This window comes from Neofelis nebulosa, chromosome X (assembly GCF_028018385.1).
Source record: "Neofelis nebulosa isolate mNeoNeb1 chromosome X, mNeoNeb1.pri, whole genome shotgun sequence".
Lineage (NCBI taxonomy): Eukaryota > Metazoa > Chordata > Mammalia > Carnivora > Felidae > Neofelis > Neofelis nebulosa.
The window spans coordinates 27039063-27052499 of NC_080800.1; the positions used below are offsets into that span (position 1 = coordinate 27039063).

The 13437-nt window shown below is 47.2% G+C and overlaps 1 protein-coding gene across 24 annotated transcripts in view; it reads right to left on the bottom strand.

The window, feature by feature from the left end:
- DMD (dystrophin) overlaps positions 1 to 13437 on the bottom strand; it is a 2138536-nt gene that overhangs the window by 107809 nt on the left and 2017290 nt on the right. The gene's annotated exons all lie outside the window — the stretch shown is intronic.

The window sequence follows — 13437 nt, forward strand, 5'->3', positions numbered from 1 at the left end:
GAGGTACAAGCCCCAAGTTGGGCTCTGTGCGGAGAGCTGAGAGCCTGGAGCCTGCTTCTGATTCTGTGTCTCCCTCTCTCTCTGCCCCTCCCCTGCTCACACACTGAATAATGTGTTTACTGAATAAAAACATTGAAAAAACATTTTTAAAACTCCTGTCAATGCGAGAAAAGCAAAAAAAACCCCAAAAATGTCTTTTTGCTGTCTGACAATCAGGAAAGCTAAGTTCTGTGAAGGACTCCAGTGGCAGAGCCCCCGCAGGGCATTCATTCATGTAGTCCTTATTCCTAAAAGGGAACAGACACACAGGGAGTCTTTTTCTTCTGGACTATAACCTCGGTTCTACTGGAGTGGATCTTGGCTACACAATTAAAAGAGAACAAGCAATCTATTTTTGAAATAGCTATTAGAACTTAGCAAACAATCAAGGGGCGATGCAATACTTTTTTGAGTTTTTTTTTTCCTTCAGAAGTGTATCGGGGCGCCTGGGTGGCTCAGTCAGTTGAGGGTCCGATTTGGGCTCAGGTCATGATCTCACGGCTCGTGGGTTCGAGCCCCACGTCGGGCTCTGTGCTGACAGCTCAGAGCCTGGAGCCTGCTTCGGATTCTGTATCTCCCTCTCTCTCTCTCACTCCCCCTCCCCTGCTCATGCTATCTCTGTCTCTCAAAAATAAAAAAATTTTTTAAGTATAGGTGACTTTGTTTTCACGGTAATAATTAAAACAACATTTCATTAATGACAATACAGGAGACCTTCTAAAAAAGATAGAAGTTTAAGACAAAGATCTCGGGTAAATGAAAAGCATGTTTGTAGAATTTAAAAATCACATGGGGCGCCTGGGTGGCGCAGTCGGTTAAGCGTCCGACTTCAGCCAGGTCACGATCTCGCGGTCCGTGAGTTCGAGCCCCGCGTCAGGCTCTGGGCCGATGGCTCGGAGCCTGGAGCCTGTTTCCGATTCTGTGTCTCCCTCTCTCTCTGCCCCTCCCCCGTTCATGCTCTGTCTCTCTCTGTCCCAAAAATAAATTAAAAATGTTGGAAAAAAAAAAAAATTAAAAAAAATAAAAATCACAGTGGGAGAGCTTCAGGCTTGAAAGGATGAATACTGGGTTTATTTATATGATGACTTTTTGTCCAAGTTTTTATCTGAATTCCAGTTAGTTAACAAACAGCGCAAGATCAGTTTCGGGTGCGGAACATGGTGATTCATCGCTCATATACACGACCCAGGGCCCTTCACAGCAAGTGCCCTGCTTAATCCCCATCACCCATTTAATATCATACTTTCTTCTGATGATCAAAGTTACACATGCTCACTGTGGACAGCTTGGACATTAAAGAAAAATTTACAATCAAGTAAGCAAATCACCGATAATCCCCTTACCCAAAGATACGCACTGTTAACCTTTCGAGAATTTCTTAGTGTGTGTGAGTTTGAGATGCATTTTCCAAGATAACTGGGACTAAAGTAAACATTTAGTTTATACTCTGAGGAGCCATCATTCTAATAGTCAGCACAGGTTAACATCTCAGTGATGGAGGCTGACGGTCTATCAGGCCCAACTCACCTTCCCCAGCAGGAGGCTTTACTCAGATAATGCCCTTACTCGAGGGTGTGCAAGCCTTGCACTAAACTGGGCTGTATTTCTTTGCTACCATTTCTGTGTAGGTAGGTTTCAGGAACCCCGTTCCAAAAGGCTCCTTGAAGACAAGGACTCTCTCTCCTACTTCTGTCATCTCTCCCAGGGACTTAATATACAACCGCTTTCTGAAAAAGCAGGTCTCCTGCAGCTAGTGAACTGTTGACCGAATGGAGGAACAAACGAACAAAAGAATGAAGGAAGGAAAAAAAAAAAAAAAACAGACAATCGAGTGGCACCCATGACACCAATTCTACTTGGGGGTTAGGAGAGGGAAATAATGTAACGCACACCCGAGTCGCCTGGGTCAACATTATCAGCTTCACGGCCTTTGCAGAGACCAAACGGAAAAACCTGAATTGACATGAGGGAGAAGAAAAACGATGTCCGTAATTTACTTTAAAATATTCGGTAGATGGGGCGCCAGGGTGGTTCAGTCGGTTGGGCGTCCGACTTTGGCTCGGGTTAGGAGCTCACGGTTCGTGAGTGCGAGCCTTGTGTCGGGCTCTGGGCTGACAGCTCAGAGCCTGGAGCCTGCTTTGGATTCTGAGTCTCCCCCTCTCATGTTCTGTCTCTCAGTAAAATAAAACATTAAAAAAAAAAAAAAAGATGTTTAAAATATTCAGCATAAATATCAACACGAATGACAGTATGCTATCCAGGATACGTATACATATATGTATCCAGGATACGTATACGTATGCAGGATACGCATACTGGCGAGGATACGGAGTGAGTGGACCTCTTCAGACGCTGCTGGTGGGAATGGAAGATAGTTCAACCACCTCGGGAAACCGGTTGAGTACTTTCCCATGAAACTGAACACACATCTCTCTTATGACCCAGATATTCCACTCCTGGAGATTTACCGAAAAGAAAGAAAAGCATGTCCACAAAAAGATGTGTACCCGCATGTCCACGGCAGTAGCTAAAATCTTGGCAACAAAGCAACAGGAGAGCGAATAAAGAGACTGTGGCGTAGTCCTGAAGCGCGCCGAGTTTAAAGAAAACCCTCACGTGGCCAGTGCAGCATGACGTACGTACGTGTTAGCTTACGCTACGACGCAGAGGCGCTCAGCCGTCTGAGTCAGGAATGCACGCTCTAGGGGTGGGTGGCTAGCAATTCATCAAAAAGCCTCACCCCAGAGGTGGCCACTCCAAGTACTTCAGCTATATTTAGCTCCTATCACACCGGGGGATTCATTAATTATCCAAATTAACGCTAGATAGGTCTGCGCTGGTGACGTTAGCGGTTTGCGAAACATGAGGACCGCTGGAAAAGGTTTCGAAACACTGGCCGCCCTTTCGTTATCGGGCTCCGAGAAGAATCTAGCAGGCTCTCCACCCAGAGAAATGGTGCCCTAGGCCGGATTCCAAAAGGTCCACCTGCCGGTCACTGAATTGCTGGTGGCGCGAATTCCATCGGACAGTCAACAGAAGCCGGCTGCCGGAGCAGTGGTTCTCCAACTTGAGCCCGCATCACAATTACCTGGGGAGGGCGGCTTTCAAAGTACCACTTCCCGGGCCCGGCTCCCAGATTTTCTTACTCTGTAGATCCGGGGAGGGACTGACAGTACGCATCTCTAACCACTTTCCAGGAGATTCTGACGCTGCTGGTCCCAGGACCACACTTGGAGACCCGCTGTGTCCGAGGGCTGTGGCCAGGCACGGTGAGGCTCTCTCGTCGAGCACGAAAAAAGGCAGGGCTGGGACTTCACGGTGCCTTCTGCATACGCTTTAGTGAGACTGGTTTCCGCCCCGTGGCTAAGCAATGTTCTTTTGTGACAGAGCCTGTTCGGAGACGTGCCTTCGTTATAAACTGGTAGGTAGGTCCTAGTTGTCCAAAGCGTCATTCGAGGGTCAACAGCACGACCCGGAGCTTGTCGGAAATGCAGAATCTTTGGCCCCACCCGGATCCACGGATCAGAATCAACACGTTGAACAAGATCCCCAGGTGATCGATTACTCTAATCGTACATTTTAATGAAATCTATTGTTTGGTGTTGTTAAAGGTCAAGTATGTGTTGTCTTTTGTTTTTCCTTTCTCAAGTTCCACTTTGTGGACTTTTAGGAGAATATACGATGACAACTATGACCAATGAACCCAACAATTCACCCCTGGGATCTATCTGCGGGTCTCTTGTTTATGATGAACACCAGTAAAAAGTACTCAATGTATTAAAAGGGTCTAAACGCGTTCTCCCTCAAAGGCGATTGGTACAGATTCCCTCTCCTCCAAGTGAATTCACTTTTCTCTCCAAAGCTTGTTCTCTGCTCAGGACAACTTGATTCACCTAGGCCCCCCCTTCTGCCCTTCGTGATCTCTCTCTGCTTACCTTTTTGGGTGGTCTCAGCCAACGCACGTCTTGGGGCACTAAGCCACAAGACGCTCATTCCCGGCCTCCCCTCGACAAGGGTGTAACACCAGCAGCATGATCACGCTTTCCCCACACGCGGCGGCCCAGACTTCCTTCACACGCTCATGAACGAGCCTCTTTGGCTCTTTTGTAAAATGAGCCACATGGAAACACGGGGACGCCCTTCTTGTCAAGCACACACTACTCCTCCTGTACCACCATCCCGTAGCACTTTCCAAGGAACAGGTCTCCACCTCCAAATTTCCTTTCATTCACTGACTTGCACACAAGTGTCGGGCGTCGACTGCGTCGATCAAACGTCTGGGCAGAAGGCAGTGGCGAAACTTTCTCTTGTTTTTCTCTTCCTTCCTAAGCCTCCTTTACGACTCCCCCTGGACTCATCGGCCTCGTCTATCATCTTCCTTCTTTCCTACAACAGATCCTTCTCCCACGACCAATTCTACCCCTTTGCTAATTTTCTTGGTTCCATTCAGAATTCAGAACAAATGATCTAAAGGAGGTCAGAAGCTTCAGCCATGTTTCGCAGTTTATTTCAAGAACTGGCAAATTCCACCAGAAGCTACATCCAAGCGGGAGAGGCAAGGGTGATCGGATTCTTTCAGGGTGCGGTTCACTACGGAATACTCTCCGAGACAGGCCTCTGGTACATTCCTCCTCTAGCAGCTCTCGCAGCGTCCCCAAAGCAGTTCAAACTGGGTTCCCTTCCAAATCCTCCTGACTATGGCATTCTGCCTCCAGTGTATCCTCTCGGACACCCTTTCAGCGGACCCCCCACCCACTGCCCTGAAAGCCCTACTCAAGAGAGATCACCATCTGTGTTGTTTGAGTCTGCCCGTGTTGCTAGGAATCTGCAGCACCGCTCCCTCTGGCTTACAGCTGGAGGCGTTGAGTCTCCAGCCTTGGGAAGGCATGTAGGATGCACACAGAAACCTCAAGACGTGGGACAGCTGCGGACAACGTGACACGGTCCCGGGCTGAGGCTGGAGCTGACCCGGTAGCTGAAGTATGCATGCCCAATAAACCTAAACTCCCCCCCCCCCCGCCCCTTCCCCACCCCTGTCCCCCGCGGGAGGGAGGCTGGCCTCCACCTTCCCCGGGAGCTGCCTTTCCAGGACTTGGATCCAAGTTGTAATGAGCTCACCAGCGCTCAGTAACCGGAACTCAAGAGGGGTGAGACTATCCAAGAAACGAGTTGCACAATGTTTCCATGGCAGCTGGTAGAAAGCACACTTCAGAAGGATAAAAACGCTGAACTGAACATTCCTCTTCATGACTTGAATTATTTTATCCAGGGCTGGTGCTAGCCTAAAAATAGAGAAATCTAGAAACTGACGGAAGAAGGGCAAATATCAACCTATCTACCTTCTCAAGTTCAATCACCAGCTACTGAAGGGACGGCCCATTTATAGCTTTTATTTTGAGACACAAAACAAGTAACGGGGGGGGGGGGGGTTGCCCCTTTGTTTAGCCTCGAAATTCTTCTGGACTTTGGGAAATATTTCTGTTGTAAGATTTTTACTTCCAGTTCAGGGGAAGGTGGATGGTAGAAGGTGTCAAATGCCAGAAAAGAGGAACGACAGCTCAAGTCAGAAATCTACACACATTGGACAACGGTCTTGCAAAAATAGTGCACAACACCTCAGCATTTAAAGTCAAGGGAAAATTGGGGCGCCTGGGTGGCTCAGTCGGTTAGGCGTCCGACTTCAGCTCAGGTCACGATCTCGCGGTCCGTGAGTTCGAGCCCCGTATCGGGCTCTGGGCTGATGGCTCAGAGCCTGGAGCCTGCTTCCGATTCTGTGTCTCCCTCTCTCTCTGCCCCTCCCCCGTTCATGCTCTGTCTCTCTCTGTCTCAAAAATAAATAAACGTTAAAAAAAAAAATTAAAAAAAAAAGTCAAGGGAAAACTTGGAAAATATTCTAAGAAATAAACCATTAGGCCCTTTCATTTCCATTTTTTGTTTTGCATTTTTCATTTCGGCTTTACAGCTGGTTTCTGCCGTTCGATCATGCTTCAAAAGTCCTGCTATCTCTGACTCAACTGAGGTCTAGGATTTAAAACAAGGACTATTCCAGTCTGGCTTTCCAATGGCTTGGAAATGAGACTTGGGGAAAAAAAAGAGACTTTTTGGTAAAGGCTCAAAGTTTTAGTGTGTTTATCTATTAGGTAGGAAGAATGATAATGACCTCATAAAATTAATGAGTGGAAAGAGCTGGATGGCCAAAGATTATTCCAACAGATAAATTAGCGCTGTGGTCTTTGTGTCTTCCTACCAACTCGGTTTCCCCGAAGAAACGTAATCCAACTCATTCAGGGGACCACGAGTGAAGCATACAATTGGGAGGCAGTATGATCATTTTTGGTACAGTTCCGGCCTGAATGTTTGGCATGCAGGAGGAAGTAAATGAATACTGCATATCTATTTGCATCATTTTCCAAAGAAGCCAAAACAAGGCAGTCTCGCCCACCCGGCACCCCTTCTCCTACAGGAAGGTGGCGGATATTTAAATGGACTTGGGGCATCTGGGTGGCTCAGTCGGTTGGGGAATCAACCGACTTCGGCTCAGGTCACGATCTCATGGCTTGAGATCGAGCCCCGCGTCGGGCTCTGTGCTGACAGCTCGGAGACTGGAGCCTGCTTCGGACTCGGTGTCTCCCTCTCTCTCTGACCCTCCCCCGTTCATGCTCTCTTTCTGTCTCATAAACATCAAAAAATAAATAAATAAAAATAAAATAAATGGACTCAAGTGTCTCTCAACTTCTAAGGACGTACACTTCACGTACTCTGTCCACACCAGCTAACTACCACCCCTCTTCCTCTCTCCTTCAAATTAAGTGTCTCTAAGAACTGGCTACGAAGACCATCTTTTCATCCCCTTTGCATTCTTTCCCCGGCCTCACTCTTCCTATAGTGTTCTAATGGACCCTCCACCTGGCAAGTATTCTCCGGGCCAGGTCAACCTCCCTAGAAGAGACCAGAACCATGGGTCTTAATGAGGCTTGAGACAAAGTGAGTAGTTTAAACCAAGTCTGCCTTGAAAGCAAGGTAAGCCAGCACATCCAGGCCTCGGGGATTTTAGAGGACAACGCAGAATTACTGGGAACCCTTCGACAACGGGTAGGGTTTCTAGAACTTATCTTTTAAAAGTCAGCTGAGAAAGAAGAGGTACATTAACCCATGAGACTTGGCCGTTAATGTTTTTAAATATATTTGAGGCCTTTTAAACTCTAAACTCATTCAAACCTCATCATCAACATAGAACTTCACCCAAATGGGGATAAAGTAAATGTACACAGAGGGACACAGGAAGTACACCTTCAGAGCTACGAGAACTCCAGAAAGCCAAGCCTGTGAACTTACAATTACCACCGAGTGACGCTTCCAGAAGTGAAATGGTAATACTTATTTGCCACCAGGGACCCTCTAGAATTTTTTTTTTTAATTTTTTTTTTTAATGTTTATTTATTTTTGAGACAGAGAGAGACAGAGCACGAACGGGGGAGGGTCAGAGAGAGAGAGGGAGACACAGAATCCAAAGCAGGCTCCAGGCTCCAGGCTCTGAGCTGTCAGCACAGAGCCCGACGCGGGGCTCAAACTCACGGACCCTGAGATCGTGACCTGAGCCGAAGTCAGACACTTAACCGACTGAGCCACCCAGGCGCCCCCCTCTAGAATTTTTCTAACACATGAAGAGAAGCACCTAAGTAGTCCACTGTGGCCCAAACGTGGCGGACTTCAAATTGCAGAAGAGAGAAGGAGGTTATAAGCCAAAAATAAAAAAAACAGAAAATTGAGAAGTTCAACGGTGAAATCAAAGATAGCACAAAATCCCGACCGTGCGTGGGTTTGCTCGAGGCCTTTCTGGCTCCCTCCTCTGGCCTGGCCTTCCTCAGCAGAGGCTCCCTAACTCTTGCCAACACTGTTCTCCTCAAAGAGGGGATACCCAAATTAGTTTTGCTCCCAGTCCCCTGCTGTGCTAAAAGGTTAGTTGAGAAAGCATGTTCTGTAACAAATGGCCCACATAAAGTTTTTGTGTGTGTGGGGGGGGGTTACTAGAGAGCCTTAAATACCATTTCGCGGAGGGTGCCTGTTGGCTCAGTCAGCACAGCACGCTGCTCTGGATCTCGGAATTGTGAGTTCAAGCCCCAAATTGGGTCTAGAGATTAAATAAAATGAATGAATGAATGAATGAATACCATTTGGGGAGCCGGACAGCTTCCCCAGAAAATGGGAGAGCTGACTCCTAATGACATTGTGGTGCCATATTCCTATTTAAGTTTTATTTTATTTATTTTGAGGGACAGAGAGAGTGAGCGGGGGAAGGGCCGACAGAGAGGGAGAGAGAGAATCCCAAGCAGGCTCCAGGCTATCAACGCAGAAATGTCAGCGTGGAGCCCGACACGGGGCTCAAACCCACCAATTGTGAGATCATGACCTCAAGATGCTTGACTGAACGAGCCACCCAGGCACCCCAATGGGCCAAGTTCCTTTTACTTCAGCTTCTGATCAGAAAGCACTGAGGTGGCTCTGATTCTCAAAACCTTGCCCACCAAAAAATACAAACAAAATAACACTCATGATTTAAAAAGACCGTTTAGGCAAAACTGGTCTATAGCTTTTTAAAAGACCTGCATGGAGCCATAATCCTTCCATCTGTCCTTTCAGTACTTCCTGAGAGGACACAAGGAAGGAAACAGAGGCCAGGCAGGCTGCTCTGGGAAAGTGAGGTTTTAGCAAAGATCTAGAGGGTGATGGGGATTAACCGGGTAGAGGCCAAGAACAAAACAAGCTCATGGGCCAGCATGTGTAAAAGGAGGCTCCCAAGTAGACAAGAGCATGGACCATGAAGAATCTTAAGAAGATCAGTAGTGCTGAAATCTCAGAGAGTGGGGAAGAATGGACGCCATGAGGCCTGACAGGCAGGAAGAGGCCTATTCAGGGCCCTCCACATCACTGTAAGAACTCAACTCGGGATTTCCAGTTACCTAAGGCAGAGGGAACACACTCGTTTCTGTCTCCTTATTCCCGAAACTCTACTAGGATGACAACGTAAGAATTCAAACGGATATCTCCCCAACAGAAGAGGGACAGATCCGGGAAGAAGAGAACAGAGCACAGCTGCAGTATCTGGGAAGCTTGGTAGATGATCTGCTGGTTAACTGACTTAGGAGACCAGAGAAATCCCAAGTCTCCATTAATATGAGGGGAAGAAGGGCAAGTTGGGGGGGGGGGGGAGGGGCTGGGGGCTAATCAAGAAGGTTCCCAATGTACACAACCAAGGAGTCTCAAAACTCGGAGGCTCCAGGCTCCTGTGAAGGCTGTGATGTGGCTGAAAGATCCAAGGATTGGTTGTCTTTTGAGCCCTCGACACTTTCTCCCCCACCCTAAGCAGCCAAGCGCACCGGCCACTTCCCGCCTCGCACTGATAGAAGGCTGGAGGTTTCATCTCGGGAGAAGCAGCCCCAGACATGGGGCAGTGAGGGATAAGCAAGCTTAGGAGTGAGATAAGACACTCGAAACAGAGGGCTTACTTGCCAGGCCAGCACACCCAAAGAATGGAAATCCTTAACTTCACTCCCTGCCCCCAAATTCCACATTTAGTCAGCCCCCTTTTTTTTTTTTCTTCCTTCTGTCAACTCACTGAGAAAGCTTCTCTACCCTCAGCACTTCCTGATTTGCTCTCCTGATCGTTGGAAGGCACTTCAATCGGCAAGGTCACGAAATTGGTCATTAATCTCTCATCAGCCTCCCTTGTCATCTTCTTCATGCTCCAATGGTAGGCACACCAGATGAAGCCAATGCTCTTTCCTTCCCGGCTCCCTCTGGACAGAGACCGTCAGAGAGTTCATGGCCGGACAGGATTCCCCCTCTTTGACTCAGAGCCTTCAGTCACTGCCCTCCCGCGTGTTCCTCAGTCCTGGCAGGGGCAACTCAACTACGGACGCGACTATACCAGCATCGCGAACTTCGCAACTGACCACCTCCCCCCCCCCCCCCCCCCCCGGTCTCCCTCCAGTCTGTTTTAAACTTCATTAATTAAGCAATCTTACCACTCTCTCTTCATAAATGTGCGCACATCCCAGACTCTCTAGGGCAGAGACCGTTTAATCACATTTTACTCTTTACAATCAAGGTGAGACGATTTAAATGATCACGCGTGACTTAATTTTTATGACTTGCTACAGCTTTTCCTATAACCGAATTCGCAAATCATTTCTGGATAATGGTATGGCCTACTCTTGGGGGGGACTGGAAAAGAGTACTACTTTTTCTGGGTAAGATGGACACTGCCTCTTTCAAATTCACCGTCCTCTCTCACAGTTGGGGACCTGGGGGGAGAAACCTACTTTGATGATGAAATTAAACATTTTCCTCATTTCCTTTAATGGGAGCCTCAACTTCAGCAGCTTCCGGTTTTAGAACGGGCTCAACAAAATTCCCCTACATTCTGAAGTTCCTACCGGGTCTTAGCTTCTCAGCTAGTTGTTGTTCCCCCCCACCCCACCCCCACGCCCCCCAACCCTTATCTTCCAGGATTTCAACAGATGAGCTTTCTCCCCAAACTCCAATCTCTTTCGATTATTCCTCTGGTAACCAGAGACCAGAGGTCACAAACTGGCTGAATCTAGCCAGCGGATGGGTTTTTTGTTTGTTTGTTTTTGTGCGGTTCGTGGATTTTTGGCTCACATAATGGGTTTTTGAACTGTTGACTGATGTGCCAAGAGTTAAAAATTTGTGGAGACTTCCATTGTCCTGCTTCTCGGGAGCAAGATGAAGACTCGCATTCCTGCATAACAAGAGGAGATGCGGAGGCTCATTTACCCTAAGAGAAGCTTTTCAGGTCGCCCCAGGTCCTACCCAGCCACCTTCAGTCATTTAAATTCCCCGGTTGGGCCCCAGGAGGCATTTCTTTTAGATTCCGGCCTCGGCAAGACCACTCCCTTGCTCTCCCCCAAACTTGTACGTCTGCCCTGTAGTTACCCAGTCTTTTTCCTGTCCTGGTCGAAATTGTCAGCTTCCTCCAATAACTGGCTATTCTCTGGCTCTCACTCAGATCACTCTATGGAAGCAGTTCTAACCGGGTTTTCCAAAAACTTTCCAGCTATTAATTCTTTGGTCTCCACCTCTTACTAACGCAAACTAAGTGACTCTGCCACCAAAAATACTACTGCCTTAATATACTTACTTTTCCAGTACAAGAACGGGTGGGAAGACAGAACCAAAATCCCAATCACTCTGCTGACTACATTTCATCAAGTGACAATTACTTATACATTTTTAAATCCTCAATTAACATTTATCTAAGCGCTTATTACGGGCCAAACCATGTGCTAAGCTCATGGCTTAAAGATTTAGGCTTCTAAGAGGCGCCTGGGCTAGCTCAGTCGGTGGAGTGAGCGATCCTTGATCTCGCTATTGTGGGTTCGAGCCCCACGTTGGGTACAGAGATTGCTAAAAAATTAAAACTTTCATAGGGGCGCCTGGGTGGCGCAGTCGGTTGAGCGTCCGACTTCAGCCAGGTCACGATCTCGCGGTCCGTGAGTTCGAGCCCCGCGTCCGGCTCTGGGCCGACGGCTCGGAGCCTGGAGCCTGTTTCCGATTCTGTGTCTCCCTCTCTCTCTGCCCCTCCCCCGTTCATGCTCTGTCTCTCTCTGTCCCAAAAATAAATAAAAAACGTTGAAAAAAAAATTTAAAAAAAAAATAAAAATAAAACTTTCATAGAAAATCCAGGCTTCTAAAAACGTGAGAAAATACAAAACCAACGTACTCACTCACAAAAATCCAGTACACATTTCCCGGGTATTTGTGACGTTCCAAGTAATATCCACACAGCAAAGCCTGGTTATGTGAGCATGCTTATATACATACACAAACATACAAAGCAAACAGATGGCTGTGTACAATTTTTATATATCCAACACAAAAGGAGTTTTCAACAGGATTTCAGGTGTATTCCAGTGAACATTTTTAAGGTTAAGAGAACTGAAAAATTTCCATATACGGTATGTTCTTTATGAAACCCTGATTCGTTTCTAAGTGAGCCCATAAAAGCTAAAAGTGAATTTAAATACTCAGTTTACAATCAAAATAAAATCTGGGGCGCCTGGGTAGCTCAGTCGGTTGAGTGTCTGACTTTGGCTCAGGTCATGGTCTCGTGGTTCGTGAGTTCAAGCCCCGCGACCGGTTCTGTGCTGACAGCTTGGAGCCTGGAGCCTGCTTCAGATTCTGTGTCTCCCTCTCTCTGCCCCTCCCCTGCTCTCTCTGTCTCTCAAAAATAAATAAACATTAAAAAAACTTTTTTAAATAAATAAAAATAAAATCTATACCAATACTGATGAAAATGGGTAATATGACTAATTAGAAGCAGCTTCACTTTTCATTCTTATACTTGAGGAAGAAAAGATGAGAAAAGAATCTGGGGACTACAGAAAGGACTGTGTGAGCTTACCGCACCCAGGGCCATAAACGCTGCTGTGCAATCAACGTGGTTTGCATTGAATCAGATTCTGACAGTAACTTGCCTACTTTTACCAGGTTTAAGGAGCTGAGGACATGAATTCCACATCTGATTTTTCTGCAAATACTACCAATTCCCAGGGCTATGGGTGCGTCACTAGAAGGATTCTCTTGCTTACCCCTTACAGCTGGAGCTTGGGTTTCTTTTTTTGAAACACACATAACAAAGATATCAAGACTTTCCCAAGATATAAAGGAGTTACAATAAAGGGAGAAAGGAAAAAAAGGCAACATAAAGAGAACGCTTATGCGTAAGAAAGAGGAGTTGGGTGTATTAAATTGTGGCAGATTGTCGAAGGCTGGTTCGCTCAGTACCCATTTCCAAATGCTTTCTCCCTGCCGTTCTCTACTACAAAGGCTGGAGAGTCTCAATTCTCTCAGTCAGCCGGGGACAGCCATGTGAACGCAGTCTGACCAATGCTTGAGAAGGTAACTGCAGGGAAGAATTGCCTTTTCCAAACCGAAAAGACAAAGAGCCTCGGAGGAGGAAGGTCCTTTTCTCCTCCCTGCCGGGGTTGTGGGGGGATGGGGGGCGGCAGTCACCCTGGAACCACGAGGTCAAACATCTGTGGCTAAAGAACCCTTCCCTAGCTCTGTACAGTCTCCAGAAATCGGCTTCTACAAAACCATCACCCCCAGTGGGGCCCACGTACAGTTAGTTGGTCAGAGGTTTTCTTACTTGCAGCAAAATGTATTTGTAACTGACACGTTAATTGAACTGTCATCAACAAACTGCAGCAGACTAATTACAGAGCATCACCCATTCCCTGTAAGCCTCCTGGGAGCGGAGCAAAAAAAACGTTAGCAGTGAAGAGATCTTGGATTACAGAGCTCCCCACCAGTCGCTACCTGGTATCGCCAGGGATGTGGGACAGTTTGACAGTTAATTTAATTTCAAACAACGTT